The sequence below is a fragment of the Haliotis asinina genome, chromosome 11 (assembly GCF_037392515.1).
Source record: "Haliotis asinina isolate JCU_RB_2024 chromosome 11, JCU_Hal_asi_v2, whole genome shotgun sequence".
In the NCBI taxonomy this organism is placed as follows: Eukaryota; Metazoa; Mollusca; class Gastropoda; order Lepetellida; family Haliotidae; genus Haliotis; species Haliotis asinina.
Window position 1 is genome coordinate 48,325,661 of NC_090290.1, and position 18,961 is coordinate 48,344,621.

General features: G+C 38.9%; 1 protein-coding gene and 1 long non-coding RNA gene across 3 annotated transcripts in view; one reads left to right on the forward strand and one right to left on the reverse strand.

The window, feature by feature from the left end:
- The window catches only part of LOC137256116 (uncharacterized), a 43,977-nt gene that overhangs the window by 4,675 nt on the left and 20,341 nt on the right, over nt 1-18,961 (forward strand). The window contains exon 1 of one of the 2 annotated variants that reach the window (XM_067793821.1): nt 5,642-5,946. The exons of the other annotated variant lie outside the window; for it this stretch is intronic. The gene's annotated coding sequence lies outside the window, so the exon portion shown is untranslated. Of the gene's footprint in view, nt 1-5,641; nt 5,947-18,961 lie in introns of those variants that run through there. 2 annotated transcript variants of the gene reach the window in all.
- Nucleotides 2,103-12,608, reverse strand: LOC137256121 (uncharacterized). Its single transcript, XR_010954547.1, has 4 exons — nt 11,922-12,608; nt 9,641-9,753; nt 8,600-8,703; nt 2,103-2,503 (listed from the first exon to the last, which is right to left on the reverse strand). It is a non-coding gene; the product is annotated as an uncharacterized lncRNA (long non-coding RNA).

Sequence of the window (18,961 nt, forward strand, 5' to 3'; positions counted from 1 at the left end):
GCTAGAACCGTCAAAAGGGGGGTTGGAGCATGTTCTAGTCATAACTGACCACTTTACCAGATACGCCCAAGCATATCCAACGAGGAACATGTCAGCCAAAACAACTGCTGAAACATTCTTTACCAATTTTGTTGTTCATTATGGTCTACCAAGGCAGATCCATTCAGATCCAGGAGCCAATTTCACTGGTAAAGTGATGCAGGAACTGTGCCATCTGTTGAAGATTGAGAAGTCTCAAACTACGCCATAGCATCCTATGGGTAATGGTATGTGCGAGCGCTTCAATCGAACACTCTGTAACATGCTAGGAACTCTGGATTCCGATCAGAAAAGGAATTGAAAAGCCCATATAGGTCCTTTGGTGCATGCCTATAATTGTGCACGACATGAGACAACATCAACATCTCCATTTTTTCTGATGTTTGGAAGACTCCCTAGATTACCTGTTGATTTGGCTTTTGCATTGGACATAGAGCCAGGAAAATCCACATGTATTTCTGAATACACCAAGTCCCTCAGAGAACGTTTGAAGCAAGCATATCAGTTGGCATCTGCGTCAGCAAAGAAGGCTCAGTCCAAACAGAAATCAAACTACGACCAAAGGGCTCCTGCTGCGACATTGGAGATCGGAGATGGAGTCCTTGTGAAAACTGTAGCCTATGATGGACTACACAAACTGGATAACAAATGGGAAGATGATGTGTATGTTGTTGTGAATCAGCCAAATCAATCCATTCCTGCTTTCACAGTTGTACAGACGATATGGCTGCAGTACTGCCGATGTGACGTTAAATATTAACTCACTCACTCACAGTTGTACAGGAAAATAATGAGGGAAGGAAGAGGACACTTCACCGAAATCTTCTTTTGCCAGTTGGCTATATCACTAACTTGGAACGACCTGTTCCAACGCCCAGATGGGTAGTCCCAAAACCCAGACAAGAGATCCTTACACCACGGAAAACATCATCAACATCCCTGAAAGCCACATCAGAGAAATCGCACCAGTTGACAAGTTGACAGTTCTTCAGATGAACATGACTCGGATGTTTACTCCTATTCATGTCATGCTCCAGTGTTCACTGACTCAGCAGTGGACAGGCCAGCTGAAGTTCAGGCAGCGAGAGTAGGAAATGGCGAAGCTTGTGCTGTCCAGGGTGAGAGGGAGGAAGTGATGTCTGAAGATACTGGTCAGCCAGATCCGACGTCAGCTGCAGGTGGCGATTTCAGCAATCAAACATTTGATGAAGAGGGTCAGCCAGCAGAGAGGGAAGTGCCAACTCCAGCCCCACGACGTTCAGGCCGAACCCGAGTTCAGCCGAGATGGATGCGGAGTGGAGATTATGTTCTCTCTACGGTAGCTACACCAGACTGGTTGGTAAGAGCAGATTATCCCAATTCTCTTGCCTCTGTGGAAATGTTTGCTGACCAGCCAGAGAAGTTAAGTGAGGCTATTCTGGATGCTGTCACTGGTAAATAATAATGATGGGGACATCATTTGTTGGCCAGGGGAAGTGTGTGGCAGGTATGAAGTCATGTAAGATTTCGTTCATTTGAGGTGTGACATTGTCAATAGTTTTAACTCAAGTAGTATCCTTTTTAAGTGTTAGACTATGGTTATGTTTACATCTTGCCTAGTCCATTGCATGTATAAGGGGTGTCAAGAGATTGTGTCTTCGCTTGTGTTGTGCCATTTGATGTTGTTTGGTCCTTGTGTCCATTGGTTCTTTTAAAAACACACAATACTACTTGCATGTCAGCCATTACACGTCACTTCAGTTCGACCGCATTTCAGAGCAACAGACGACAGACATCTCAGATCTAAGCCGCCTATTCATCTTGGGAGACGTGGCTTTCCCACACCCCAGTGTCACGCACAGGGGTGTCTGTCAATAAAGATACAGATCCCACAACCCGTAATCAGTGTCTGGTCGTCACTATAGCCATTTACTTGCCGGTTACACAAACTCAAGGATATTTTACGATAAATTAATTGAAAATGATAATATTCCCAAGGTGTTAGAACTGTTTTTGATCATGATATCACCAGGAAAGAAGCCATTCTTTGTTATAGAAAATATGCAAATGATGACATACAATTAGACATTCAGCACAGATTTATTAACAGAGTAATATGCCCAAATACTGAAAATGAGGTTGATGATGATTTATCCTCTTTTTGTGAAATATACTCGGAAAATATTTTACATAATGGCGTCTGTGAATGTCAGATTATTCGCAGTTCCTAGTAGTTCTTACCCCAAGCCAGCTATTTAACAAGACCCGTGAAGGTCACGGGGTAGAATAAGCCTTCAGCAATCCATACTTGCCATAACAGGTGACTATGCTTGTCGTAAGAGGCGACTAACGGGATCGGGTGGTAAAGCTCGCTGACTTGGTTGACAGTTGTCATCGGTTCCCAATTGCGCAGATTGATGTTCATGTTGTTGGTCACTGGGTTGTCTGGTCCAGACACGATTGTTTACAGACCGCCGCCATATGGCTGGAATATAGACGACTGCGGCGTAAAACTAAACTCACCCCTCACCCTATTTAAGACACTATCAATATACTACTAACACTGAAGTGTGAACGAGTGCATAATGCCCAGTGAAGTCCGACTCTGATACTGACATGATTACAGCCAGGGGACTATGCTCCATACATTATTTTAATCATAAATATATATCTGTTTAGATCAGATAACAATTACTTCTAGGATTTCTGTCACAGAGAGATAAACTAACTACAATGATGTACTACTGGGCGATCAAACCATTTCTAAGCAGTGTATGCTAATAACAGAACAACATGTACATAGTATAAAATTTAGTTGCTCCAAAAATTGTTCTGTTATGATTTAAAAACCCGTTTTGTTGTGGTGAGTTATGGGGGTGTCATAACTTCTGTACACATGAAGTAGGAGCGCGTACATTGTCTACTTGACATGTAGGAGTAAGGAGGGGGTTGAGGAGGGGGTGTCATTCACATTGTACTCGCTTCTCTACAAAAGTCCATAAATCATGCACGACCTTGGTACACAAGGCTACGATTGCCACGACTGTTACGTGCAGATTCCAAGTTCACAAGTGCACTTGCCAAGTTAATTGCAATGACTGCATTTGGAGTCCACAACATATTAATACCGTCTAATAATTGCGCTTGGATTACTCATCAGCACTGTTCACCACATGTCATTATCATGAGTTGAGTTCACTCACCTCGTTCTGTCAATCACTGCTTGCATTATTGTAGTGAGTTTAGTTTTACGCCACACAATTCAGCTAGATGCAATTTTTATAAAAATGATACTGGTCCTTAGTGTGGTCATCTACCTTCAGTTGTTGGCAATATATAACTTGCTTTTACCTTGTATTGTCCTCTATGGTTAAACTGTTTTAGATCTACTTGCTTGTTTTACATTCGAATCTGTGATAATCTAGTTGTTTTACTGTACCTCGCTGACAGGTTGTTACAAATTGACATTAATTATTATTATAAAATTAATTGTTCTCGCCACGGTATGGCTGAAATATTGCCGATGTGACGATAAATTTTAACTCACTCACTATACATTACACTTTGCCACTACATTTCATGGTATTTAATTAGATATTATCATGATTATATTATTTAACATATATACATTGTTTAAAAGGAAAGCATCAAAATTGCTCATACTAACAGTAAAAGTTAAGGATCAGGCAAAACAGTTAAATTTAATGAATTCTGCAGTTACTCTGCCTACTGTACACATCCTTTTTGGCAATGAATAAAACATGTACAGACTACGTGTAATCTCCATTGTACACTATTTTATCATGCCTGACTGTACTTGCAAGCAGATCAGTAACGTAGCGGCGCCTTGGGACTACTCGCTGTTGAAGACTTTATGTGGTTGCAAATAAATACGACCATATAAAATAGCATCACTCGTGCATACTATACAACGAACTGCTTTAAAAAGAACACACAAACACAAATGGTTATATACTGAACAGTGAAAGAAACGCAATTTTCGAAAAAATGATATCCCATAGAAATAAGTGTTCATGGTTACGCCTTCTGTTAAATACAACTTGACAAAAAGCCGGGTTTGCGTTTCTTTTGTTGTTCAGTATAGCATAAGAAAAGGCATTGCTGCTGTATCTTAGATTGCAGCAGTAAATGGTTGATTGGTTGGTTTGTTGTTTTACTGCGCAATACACCAGCTATCTCACGGCGGTCTGTAAATAATAGTCTTGACCAGACGACCCAGCGATAAACAACATGCATGAGCATTGATCTACGCAATGGGGATAGGTTGACATGTGTCAACCAAATCAGCGAGTCTGGCCACCCGATCCTGTAAGCAAGGTTTACTGAAGATCCACCCTCGCCATGATATTCGCGGTTAGAAATATATTGAAGGTAACATGAAAATAAAAAAAAATAATAATATCCTGTCATCGACCGATTATGTGACTGTGAGAGGGTCATCAGGGCGTCCACAGTTAGTACGTCTTTCATCTTTCAAAGAGATGCGCATATAGCTGGGTTATTAATAGTGATGGAAATGAAATGAAATTCAAAGTGACATGTTTTTCCTGAAATAAACTTTTAAACCAAACTCTGAGAATTTCAAATATTCTGAACAGCAAAAGAAATGCAAGTTTCGAAAAATCAAATATCACAAAAGTAAGTTTTTATTATGTTTATGTCTTCTGTGTAAACGCATGACAATGGAACAGGATGCTGTTCAGTATATTTAGGTAAAGTTTAATTGGGGTTTTGCATTACGGAATGTCTACAGTGTGGTAAAATAGAAAGATATATGGTTTATATGGCTTACTGAAAAAATTCAGTTGCCCTTCTACCCTTGAGAAAAGGCTTCACTTCCCATTGGCTTTCAACACAACAATGTTTATTGTAATCTAAATAAATAATAAATAAATCCGGATTAACCTATTTTGCCATTTATCATGAAGAAATATCAACACTGGTTTGATCGGTTAAGAAGAGATTGGGCGTTTAATGAAGGACGACACTAAGTTTGCAGGGTTTTTATATGTTAACGATTAAATGATTAATGACTGTTGAGAGTACTTTTTGTTCTTTGTACAGGTTTCATTTTAAGCATACAGTATGTAACTTAATGTTCATTTCTGAAAGTAAGCGTTTACAGTGTTCATTTAATAACAGCGGCAGCTCGTTTCGTTGCAAAGTTGCACCACACCCAACACATTTTTTGTTCAACCATTCATCTGAGCGTTCACTTGTCGCAGTATTATGCATTCCGTCTATGATTATTTCACGTATGCATTCACCTACACTGAGCAGCATACTGGAGCGGCGTTTGTGTAACCTAAATATGCTTCAGTGTTCAACTTCTTTATTATACAAGGTCACAACGTCTCTTCTTCGGGTGAGACTCGGACGTGTCTCGGAACCTTGTGACCTTGTATAATAAAGAAGTTGAACACTAAAACATTCTTAGTTTGAATCCAACAACTTCTAAAAGTCTTTGAAACAACAGCGTTTATGTAGGCCACTAGACGCCTTTGCCTATCCAGATTTCTGGCTGACGGAATAAATATATTTTTAAACCAGATATATGCGTTGGAGTCGGTTCCAGTAGTGTAAAGTTTGACAGCATACATTATAAATCATAAACAAGTTCTGGGCCTGTGTGTTCAAACCGTAATGTATATCCGACGGACTAGCATGTTGCATATTGATAACACCGCTGCCTTTGTTCCAAATCGCATGCGCAAATGTCAGTCAAGAGAACACTCCACGCTATAACTACGTCACTTCGCAGTGTCACGCGATCATAATTCACCCTTCTTTACGTGGCTAGGGTCCGCATTATGTTCCCGCGATCAATAGCGCTTTGCTGCATTACATGCAACATTTCAGAGTTATATTTCAAAGCTATACCCTGCACCCGAAGCTGTTACCTGCAAGGTAAGCATGGATGTATTTCTCGCGTGGAAACGTGTACTGTTAGGGCTGGATTTAGGGTAAGGTTTAGGGTTAGGGTAAGGGTTAGAGTTATGGTTAGGGTAAGGGTTATGTTAGGGTAAGGGTTAGGATTAGGGTTAGAGTTAGGGTTAAGGCAAGGAATACGGCTGGGGTAAGGATTGGGGTTAGGGTGAGGATAAGGGTCAGGGTTAGGGTGTTTTTTTTAAAGAAAATCATATTCTTACTCATAGAATGATAATAAAGACACGGGGTTTATGGGCGGAAACCCTGTAGTTATTCATCGGAAGACAACACTAAGTGATAGAAGGTTGTGAGAACATATAGCTTTCGCTTTTCACAACAGCTTTCGCGATTTCAAGTTTGCACAAACCTGTAAACGAAATAGTTTAACCTCTGAAATGTAGGTGAATACTGCGCAGACCCTCATTTCTATACCTACAATCGGAGACGTAATTGGTTGAAATTTCGTTTGCGGCTGAGAATTGTGCACTGTTGACAAAAAGGTCGATTTAAGTTAATTAAAGTTCAAAATGAGTAATTTTAATGGCGGGGTTTCATTTATAGCGGTGTCAGCAAGTGATTTTGTATTTGTACACTACTAGAGTATATGTGATCTTTAAGATTGAGCCCGGTTTATTTTCAACGGTGTCGTACCAGGAGGGCTAAAATCTAGTTTTCAGAAGTCCCGGGAGGCCTAAAATGTAAAAAAAAACGCGTAAAAAGGGAGAAGATATTACTGTAGTCATTATATTAATTCTGCTTACATTTTACAAGACATTCAGTTTAACATCCTTTACTGATGTTGTTGACCTACATTTTAATTGCGGGGCGCCGAAGACCCGGGTTCGATTCCCCACATGGGTACAATGTGTGAAGCCCATTTCTGGTGTTCCTCGCCGTGATATTGCTGGAATATTGCTAAAAAGCGGCGTAAAACTAAACTCACTCACTCGCTCACTCACATTTTAATTGCACTTGTATTGTATCCTGATCCATAATCCCGAAGTTTTTCTTTGTATCTTGAATTCACAGTTGAGAAGATCATGAACATATTTTTCTCACATATTTTGAAATTCATGTTTGTATGCTTATGCATATGTGCACCTGGACACGCATGTGTGTGTATGCACGTGTGTGAGTATGCATGTGTGAGTGTATATGTTAATGTGTGTATATGTGTATGTACATCGGCGCGTATGCATCTATGTGTTTGTGCATAATTTGACATTACTCCGGTTTGTTCTAAACATAGACAGTATTAAAGAGACATTCAGTCTGTTGAATCACTAACGCAGACTTTATGCCTCATAACCTTCCCTGGTTGTCGTCCTTTGCAATAAGTCTGTGAATGATTTAAGCATGTATGTATTGTATTGTATCCTGATCGAAAATCCCGAAGTTTTCTTTGTATCCAGGTTTCTCAGTTTAGAACATTATGAATACTTTTTTTCTCACTTATGTTATGTTTTGGTTTTCGTTTTTCTTTGATAACAGAGATATTTTCATGTTTTAGTTTTCGCTTTTCTTTGATAACAGAGATATTTTCATGTTTTGGTTTTCAGTTTTCTTTGATAACAGTATAAACGTTGTAGCCAGGTATTGTATCAAAACTGAAACCATGTGCAAGACGTTTGACAGTATTAGTGTATGGCTAGCATACAGTTACGCACTATCATTACCCGCTGCTTGTGTGTTTGATTACCAGTTATAGATTTTGATGTCAGTTGAAATATCACAATACAGACAGGCAGAAGGCACTTTAGCTGCAGCTCTCCATTCCAAGCATTCATATAAATCTGCACTTTATCTACATTTATTCAAATTTAGATGTATTTTTAGTACTCGTGTTTCATTGATGCCTTCGTTATTGATATTGTGTCAAAACAAATCATAGCAAACATCGCTTCCATCAATTGTCAGCTATGACATCGTCCATGACAATGAACAAGATATCGCTGATGTACTCAACTCGTTTTTCTCAGAGCAATCGAAAGCTGCCGATGCTCACACCATTCATCCTGATATTCTGTTGAAACATCTAAAGTCACGGAGCTCGATGGTATTGGGAATATTGTGTTAAAACTAAACTCTGACTCTCTAACGCCTTTGTTAACTAATTTGTTTAACCGCTCCATTCGTAATAAAACTTTACATAACTTTTCCAAGACATCACATACACCCTAAAAAATGTCTAAAATCAGAACAGATCAACGATACGTCAAATTCTTCACACACCCCAAATACTCCGTAACAAATCTTTTAAGTCATAAAACAATCTCTATTACTTGCAAATACCTTTCAACTAAAGGTATGTTTCCCTTCTAAGAATGAAAAGAATGTGTGAAATGATAATTGAAACCTAACCTTTCATTTCAACATTACAATATTGTTTGCTCATGTTAAGTAAATTTTCTGAGAGCAAATACTATTAATGTACTATATTTGATTCATAACCTACTTTTTAAAAACATCCTGCATGCCCTGAAAAGGTAGCTGTACCCACATAATGGAGTGCATTCAGAGAATGGAAAGTCATTGCTCGCGTATCGTGTGCGCGTATGTGTGCACAGGCAGGTTTATAGCGTGAACATTATTCAAGGAATGGAGAGATACTCGGACATTACCCACTACTTACCTGATCAGTGAGAATGAATTGTACATTATATTTGATCCAAAAGGTGCTAGGTACAGACTGGGTGAACCAAATACAATCCAGTCCCCTGTTGGATACTCTTGACACTATAATAAAGGAAAATTAAAATGAGTATTTGAAGAATATAAATTGTACATGACACTGTAAAAAATGGTCTTTCATCTGTCATTACAACATAGCCGTTTAGCGCAGGTTGATATAATTCTAGCTTTTACGGATATACTGACAGGGTATATACCTAATTTGCCGTTAATCATAAAATCTGTAGTAGACTGTTTCACATGAAGAATATATTTACAATATGTAAGATGGACACGTCCGATGGTGGTAACATTTTCCTACCCCCAGATTTCGGCGCCATAGAGTAGGAGTAGGAGTAGGAGTAGGAGTAATATCAACAATTTCTTAAAAACACCAAGCTGGTCCTCATTAAGCTTATTTATATGTAGACCAGTTACATCATTTTCATAAAGAAAACACTCAAGATCATGTATAACCCCAATTTTACACGGGAATTCTTTTGTTACCACAGCATCATGTACAACTCCATGTGTTATATGGTCATACAGTTTTTTATAATATAGAAACATTTTCCACCTATATTACTTTGAATTAATTTACACCAAAGGCTGCTTCTACAAACAGTATCAAAATGAAAAGTTTTACTAAAATCAACGAAACGCCAAACAGTTTCTTTTTGTAAACTTTGATTAATGTCAAGCAGTGATTCCAGAACATAAACTTGATTCATCTAAAGCCCACTTGCGCCTTACTTATAAAATCAATTTTTTCTGAATACCTTTGCAGTCGTTCACTTCAAATGGATGTGGAAAACTTTCCGAAACAAGTTATTACAGAAATTCCCCTGCAGTTACATAGTTCAGCTTTGGTTTATACCGTCGTTGCAAACACTGTTTAAAAGCTTTACATATAAAGCGTTGAATTATGGGCGGTTGCCATTATATGCTAGTTGTCAACACCACAAGCTGTTACGCAACTTGCTTGCAGTTGAGACGAAAATACCTTCAGTTATACGGCGACTCGTAAAAACTTAGCAAGTGATGCGTGCATTGATTGTCGCTGTGATCGAAATGGGAGAACACGAGACGTTTCGTATGACTGCACGAATCTTCGGTCTGCAGTAATAAAAATAAACTTAGTTGTAGATATGCAAACCAAGTTTTCAAGAAAGTGTTGCATCAGATACAGTAATACCTATTTCATTGTTAAAATTGATCAGCTTGAAAACCAAAATATTTTAATATATGCCTGTGGAAACAGAAAAGTATGTTGACTGTGATAAGTGGTTTCTGTCACAGATAAAACTCAATGAGTATTTTATTGACACCCGTGTGTCTACCTGCCTGTCTGGTGATGACAAAATGCAGTCAATGCAAACCTTCAGTTCACTGACCACGTGCAATGTTGACTCACCACCTGTAAGGCTGTACACCATACTGACCTATGGCTCGTGCATCGAGGCCTGAAATCCGTGTCTGTCATATTATGTAATTACACAGAGAGGCTGGTGTCATACTTGTACACATGACATGTTACTATGTTTGTGACTTGCAAACAAGCTGCATCCGTTTTTCTCGTAGTCAGTCGGTGCAAACTCAGGTTGTCAGTGTCAAGTCCGGCTTTGTACTTGGACGAACGACAGTTTCCGACATATCATTTCAGTACGTGTTCATTGTGTCGAACGCATATACAGAGAGCATGTATTTTCAAAACCAAATTTGTATATAAATTCTTTATAGATAACAACCTCTTCTGTTGTCCAACACACAACCTGTTCCAGCTGAGATGTTTTCAACAGACTGTTCTACCAACGCAGTTGACTGTAGCTCATACAATACATATTCAGCTAATTACACAGGTCATAAGTGTTGGAGTATACAAATATAGTGAGTTATGCGATATATCACATACACTAAGTGAACAAAATGTTATAGAGCTGCATACTATTTTGAACTATGGGCAGCACATATAGTATTCCCAGAAATTATTGAGAATCATGTTGCGTCATGTAACTCATTACGTTTATTAACTTCTGGCGTTTTACTTACATAAACATGTTAAAACATCATCCTTTTACAGTCTCAGTCTTGTTTTAGTACTTTGTTAGACCTCCTCGCTCAGCAATGCATGCCTGAATACGCCTAGGCACACTACCCATCAAAGTTTGTAGGTAATCGTGTGACAGGGTATCCCAATATTGGACCACCTCGGCCTTCATATCTTCAATATTTCTCAGTCCCTTTTGGTTTATTCTGTCCTTCATGACTCCCCACACATTCTCAATTGGGGTTAGGTCTGGGCTGTAACTGGGCCAGTCTAAAACTTGAACATTTTCGCCCGACAACCACTGTTTTGTGTAGCGCGCAGTGTGTTTTGGGTCATTATCATGCTGGAAAATCCAATCATCTTCATACAATGTTTGTGCTGTCGGAATGTCAACGTATCTTTCTTTTGTCAAGTTTCCCGTGAAAACACACAATGGCGTCACTCCACGAGCCGATATGCCACCCCACATGTGAAACTTCGGGCTATGTTGTGGTCGCTGGTAGATAGGTTTGACAGTATCTTTGGTCCAAATTTTCACACAATTAGGGAAAAGCCAAACGGAACTTTCATCCGAAAAGAAAACATTATCCCAATCTTGATTTTGATTGAGCCCGACACCAGTTTAAACGTTTTTCCTTTGGTGCATCTTTCATCAACGGCGAGGGAATTCCACGTTTTTTCACCCAATTAAGTCTCTGTAATTCCTGCCTAACTGTTTCATCGCATACCTGAGGACTTCCTCTGCTAATCATTTCATTTCTGATGTTCTCAACACTTTTCAATTTGCCCCTACTCACAATCTGCCCAAGTCTTCGGCGATCCACAACACTGAATTTCCTAGGCCAACCTGCCCCTGCTTTGTGCTCTATCCCGGTTCCTGTTTGAATATTCTTCAAAGTTCTGTATACTGTAGACAGAGGAATACCATGTCTACAAGCTAACACTTTAGCATCAGCCTCACCCCTTTCAAAATCATCTAGAATGAGCTTTCTTTTCTCTCTTGCTGAAAATTCTGCCATGTCAACACATGAAGCCGTCTGCTCAGACAAGGGAGATAACTCTTGACGTAATGAGCTGCCTTCTAAGCCTTCAAGAGTTGTCTCCCTTATTTAGTATGCTTAGTGCATAGTGAAAGCCCTTTTTCCAATCTTAGCATCATTAGAAAAAAAACAAAGATTTTCTCAATAATTTCTGGGAACACTGTACGTCATTTGTAAACAATATGGTTTAAACCTACCTGTATTTCGTAAAAACAGTAGCCGGGATAGGTGAACACGTCTACATAGTGGCTCATAGAAACGCCATTCCAGTACATTGTTCCAATAGCTGAATATATAATTTGAATAATGTGACAACAAGAGAATAATACTGAGACAAAATAAAAAATAAATGATTGAATAACAGATAGGTTCGGTATGGTATTGGTTATGCCTGGCAGCGAAATGAGCTGAGAATGAATTGAGAATGACTCTGTTTAAAAAGTTGTGATCCGAGTAGAGGCGTTATCTTCAGACATCAAAACAAACAATGAATGATCACACGATCCCTGATTCGCCTGGCTCGTACTGATTATGCTATATCGGTTTCCCTGGGAGTCTTCCCTGTAGGTTCATTTCAAAGAGTAGACAAACTGGTTATCGAGTAATCAGCTATACAGGTACAGCTCATCATTAAGTGTAGGGGTGCTCCATTACATGTTCAGGTTCTTGAGTAGTCAAACTGGGAGTAGTCACAATGGGAAGATACCCCTCAACGTATCGCCAAATAAACCCGCTCATGAAAGATTTCGTTACACGTTAGTGCACACCCACCCGCTTTGACTGGGTTCGGTCTCCTCGGTGCATCATTTCGAGGGAATTTCAACTTGAGTTGACACAATAAATGCAAAACAGTTTCAAGTCGAAACAATGAATACAAAACAGTTTCTTTTCCTCTTTACTTGGGTCCGTCCTATTCCACAACTTAGTGCGATAACCAGTCCAGAACCTTTCGACTACTGCTAGACACATATTAGATGATCCTGCGCACTAAACACATTTGTGACAAGAGAGGCGGTACAACGAATTGGGCGAGTACACTTGGCTGCTACAGGTAGTTTGACGATTATGCACGTGCAATACATGCTAACCGTGACATGAAATCAACACTTGTCTCAATACTGTTAAAGAGATTTCAGTTGTAATAAAAATGTCCAATTTAGGAAAACATGAGCAAATAGTTCATTCTCAGGCAAGGGAGATAGCATACAATGTTATTATGTATATGGACAAAAATTGTGCAACCAAAGCAGATTCTCTTTTACAAAGTAGCCTTGCCACTGGACTCTCAACGGCAACTTTAAAGCGCATTAAGGCAGAAGGTGGTAGGAGTGCGAGTGGACCTACATTTATCAGTCCCACCAAGTTGTGCAAACCCAAAACTTGCAGTTACAAGCTTGATGTTTTCGACCGGTGTGCAGTCCGTCAATTTGTACAAAGTTTATATGGCGTAAAAAAACAACTACCCACTTTGGATACGATGTATGATATGGCAAAGTGCCAGTTGAACTACAAGGGTTCTAAAGAAAGTTTTCGAAAAAATCTCAAAGACATGAGGTTTAGGTGGCGAAAAACGCAGTCAAACCTTAAACTTTTAATGGAACATAAAGACATTGTTTCCAAGCGTTTGCAATACATGCGTGCAATAAAGAAATATAGAGAAGAAAATCGAACACTCATCTTTATCGATGAAACATGGTTGCATGTACGCCACATTGTCCCAAACTGTTGACAACTTGACGGTGAAGTCACAATAAATGGGGTTCAACCTCCGTCTGGCACCGGGCCTCGGCTTATTGTGGTTCATGCAGGGGACGAAAACGGTTTTGTTCCAAAAGCTTTGCTTGTTTTTGATTCCAAACTCCAATCAGCAGACTATCATGACGAGATGAACTTTGATAATTTTTCCAAATGGCTCCAGGAAATCTTGATCCCAAACCTTCCACTGCACTCTGTCATCGTTATGGATAATGCACCATATCATAGAAAGCAAGTGGACAAATGTACGACAACCGCTAACAGAAACGATGACATAAAAGCGTGGCTACAAAGGCACAATATCTCATTTGATGAGAAAATGCTTGAGGCAAAATTCAACAATCGGGCCCTGTGTACAGAGTAGACACAATGTTGAAGCAACGTGGTCTTGATGTACTACGTCTCCCTCCATACCACGCAGAACTAAACCCGATTGAGTTAATTTGGGCAAATGTGAAAAATTATGTCGCTTCACAAAACTTGCAATTCACAAAAAGTTCCTTAAGAGTTGCCATAAATGAAAGGATGTCTGCAATCGGTGCAAAAGAATGGTCGGAATGTTGTGAACATGTTAAAGCAATTGAAGATGGTTACTGGCAACGCGAAATCGCAGTAGAAAGGACTTGCAAGTGATTCAGACACCGAGACTGATTCAGAGAGTGATAATTAAAGCATAAATCAGTAAGTCCGCCTAATTTTTCAGCATTGTTGTGTCTTGTATGATACTTGACACATACTATAACAGGTTTTTATTGTTCCCATACTTTGTCATAAAAAAGAGTAATCTTTGGTGAGTTGTCTGTATTTTTTATTTTTTTAGTCACTGATAAAGTCTGGTACTGAGTACTCCCCAAACCAACAAATTTGTGTACAAAGATATTTCTCACTGACTTATCAATGTCAAAAGGTATTTTCAGTTTTCTGTACACAATTTTGGTGACCATAATAAAAATATGACAGACATTTGGAAATATTGTTTGAATACTAACCATTTCTCTGGAAACGGTTATATAAATTTCCAAGACATGTATTCCCGGTCGATCACCAGCCGAATTATGGACGAAAATCAGCCCGTACAGAGAAATAGGAACAAAATTATGAATAAAAATATTTCTCCCTTGCTACTCTGATTAAGCCACCACCATTCAGTAACAGATAACTTATAACATATTAAAAAGTTAAATGAAACACAATTAACTATATGTAGTTATTATCTATTTAATATTTAGCAGACGAAAAGTCAACTTTACCCATTAAAACAACACCACATATTCCTTCGAATGATAAGACTGCAATTTCAGACATAAGATACTCATATTCCACGCTAACCTTTAGTTAAGACGAAGACAAATAGATGGTTGGGGCATTGACAAGCATTTTAGATATTCAACAATTTTGTTTTAAAAAAAAACAGGAAAATGTCGTTTGCTTCGTGAAATGGATCGGTGGTCCTAAACATATTTGCTCAGTATATTGTGTTGATTCAATTTGTTGGGATTGTACCTGTTCCCAAATCGAGTGTGCTATAACAATTCATGCGTGAAACCAGGGATACTCTACAACAGGGATAGGTCACCCGCTTGCTTTCTTTACCATTTGTACTAATTAACGTGTGCCTCGTCATGCTCCAACGCACACAGTAACTTGGCTCATTCCCAGTGCAGCTTCAGTTGTGTTTAACCAGGGAGACTATATAGAGTATATACGTTGTAGATTATCACTGGTTTAACAGAACTTCAGCCAGTTTATTGTATCAGTCGGAATTTTACAATGAATGAATTAATTATAAAAAAAATTAAGAGCAAGAATTATGTGAATGAATGAAAGAAATAAAGACAAAGAACAACAGAAAGAAGTACATATGTGAATGAATGAAAGAATAAATGATACACAGCGACCTTCCCCCCCACAACATGTTACTGAACGCAAAAGCATCGCGAGAACACGTGATAACATCAGCTGCCCTTTTAAAAAATCTACTTTGAGACATTTTTGTTTACATTAATAATTAATTCAGATATCTTATTGAATGTGGGGGAATGGAATGGACATTAACAAATGTTAATGCTGAGCGGGCTAGGCGGCTGACTTTGTGTGCTGGCGATTAGGTGCCTGACTCTGAGGGTGCGGGTTCGAATCCCGGATGGGACTCAACCGAAAAAAAGTACTAGAATTTGTACTTTACCAAGAAAGTGAAATCCCAAATATGACATATGTTGCATTTGACCACTTTCTAAATGGCATCGTGTAATCATAGCTTTCGGCCGTGGGAGCCGTGCCAATTTACACTCATCAGAGGGGTACACAAAGTACGCAGTCTGGACTACCAGTTGTCCGACTTTCATTTTTTGTGGAAGTCGCGGTGGCTGAGCGGGCTAGGCGGCTGACTTTGTGTGCTGGCGATTAGGTGCCTGACTCTGAGGGTGCGGGTTCGAATCCCGGATGGGACTCAACCGAAAAAAAGCACTAGAATTTGTACTTTACCAAGAAAGTGAAATCCCAAATATGACATATGTTGCATTAACAAATGTTAACTGACACTGTCACACTGCCCTCAAAGATAAAGTGTAAAACTGTCACAAAGCGTTCTAAAACACCTTTCCAGCCTTGTCAAATAATAAGATCAACAAGAAAGAAAGAAGTTATGGAACTATAACCCTCAAGCATCAATGGCGCATCAGATCAGATCGGCAATATGTCATATTTTTCACACACCTCAAATACACCCTATCATTTTGTTTTAGATTATGGATCTATTACTATTACTTGCAAACACATTTCACCTGATAGTACATGACCCTCATATGAATTAAAGGTGTATGTGAAAGATGTTTTTAAGGAAGTAACTAGGGATACTCAAACAACGGCGTATAACATTTCAATGGCGAAATGTCATATTTTTCACACACCTCAATCACACCCTAACAATTTTTTAAGTCATGAAACTGTCACTATTACTTGCAAATACATTCCAACTAAAGGTATGTTTTCCTTCTAAAAATTAAACGAATATGTGAAAGAAGTTTTGATCGGCACAATTTAGTGACTAGTCCAAATGATGCTGTTAGTTTAACTTCATATGCTAGTTTTAAATTCAAATTATGATACTCTAGTTATTTTACCGCACTTTGACGACAGCTTTTATAACATATACATATTCTTTATACTCATCATTGTTCTCGTCACGATATGGCTGAAATATTGCCGATGTGACTATATTTGCTGGTTCTCATAAAATCCCCTAGCATCAAATAATCGCAACTCGAATCATCTCTCTTATTTCGCCTCGTGTTGGGAAAGAGGTACTAGTTTTCCCGGTGCATACGGAAATTACCGAGGCCTCACGAATGATTGCACAACTAAATCAGATGGAAACCAATCATGAATCTTGAACACTCGCACCATGAAAGAGCCGTATTAGAACAGAGGCTTGTACGGAGATATGACAAGTAACCTCTGTGGGAAGAGAATGGTAAAAATGTACTTGGTGCTAAATTATTTTCGTCCAACCAAGTTGTTCGTGGGGGATGCAGCAGATATCCCATATATATCTATGCCTATAAACGCTTTGTCAAATATTGGTGTAAGCTGTTGAAAATGTTGGCTTCACGTCTTCCTTAGAAATGTTAGTATTTAATGTTGCTAGATGTTTTTCATGGAGAAATTAATTGGGCTTCAAAACTTAGGCTTTTATTAAATAGTGTGGGATTTGGTTATGTATGGGAAACTCAGTGTTATTAAATAGTGTGGGATTTGGTTATGTTTGGGAAACTCAGTATATTAACAATATTGACTCAGTTCCTTTTGAATACGTGATTAAGGCACAAAATATGTATGAGGCATTAACATCTAGCTCTAGAATGTATTCTAGTCGCTGTACATGCATGTTTTAAAACAATAAGGATGAAGCTATTCCACGCTGTTCTTGCAGAGTTGTGTTGCAGCTTAAATCAACTTGTTATTGAGACGGGTAGATATATCGACAATTTAAGGAATCTCTGATTATGTGTTCGGAGGCTCGCGTTAATATGTTTCATATGGTCATCTTCGTATTACATGTACATATATAATACACGGTCGTGTCCCGTTTATCCGAACCTCAGATCCTCAGATATCCGGAAATCTCGCCTTCTGAACGAATTCACAACATTGTAAAATTACTCACCTATCCGGAAATCCGGTTTCCGTAACCCTCAGGTCATTTGTGCATACAAAATACTAAATTATGTGCATTTTTGTCTCGTATACCCGGATGGCTGAGCACCTGTATGTTTACACGCTTGGTTACCGAGGGCCTCGCGTTGTGTAACATGAAAGAAGGCGACAGTCTTTGAAGAGTGAGGAGATTAACTACCTCTGAATAGCTAGGTGACACTGAGTTAATTTTAAGATTATATGTGATGCCTACTATGTTCGCTTGTTTGTACGTTTCATTCTACATATGGCCCCTGGTTCAGACATCAGAAAATACGCTTATCATGACAGTTGCAATTAAAACACAAGTGTTCATTCGGATAAACGGGGCAATATATATCTAGCTATGTATCTATTTTACGCGAAAAGCTGCGTGCAAGCCGTTTGTTGCTTGTATGAAATAAACGTACTCCGAGCAGATGGCCTATATGCGAGAATACAGAGAAGGAAAAAAACGGAGGATTGATATCATGTTGATATGTGAACAGTACCTTACAGACATTAATCACGCAAAACGACAGAGTCGGAGTCAAAATGTATCCTGTTTCATGAAGTGGTTTCCGTGGCGATCGCCACGGGACAATGGTTTACATTACTAGTCTGTATAGCTACTACGTCTGGCTGCAGAAATGGAACGTGTGCACTTTATGTAGGGTTGGTGGGATGGCCTAGTGGTTCAAGCGTTCCCTCGTCACGTCGACGACCCTGGTTCGATTCCCTACATGGGTAGAATGTATGAAGCCCATTTCGGCTTTCAGTTGCTGTAATATTACTTAACACCAAGCCCACTCAATTTTCTGGCATGACTGTGGATACTTATATGTTAAACGGCAACACGAAAATGTCAACGTTTGATTGCATGTTGTTTGGTAGCGTATTGTAGTGAGTGAGTGCGGTGCAGTTGTATTTAAAACCTCACGCTACACATTTGGTTTTAAATCAAATTTAGATTTTCTGATTTTCCAACACAGTTTATCACCTAATTTAACTACGTGTAGGAAGCTGTTTTGAACTCGATGAAAACCAACCATAATCTAATTGATTCTCGAACTGACGTTAGCCCGTGACATTCACAATTGTAATAAAAATTGCGCCGCTCTGTAGCTAACATCCGCCAGTCTGAGAATAAACGCTATTTGGGTTTGTTTCCAACAGAGGCCATGTAATAGAACTGATATAATAGAATAATTTTCAACGAGTTACAGAATCAAAGCTACGTTTTTATTTATATCATTTTCACTTCGACCACAGTCTCGTTTCTGAGGAAGAAATTGTAACAAGCTTTGTC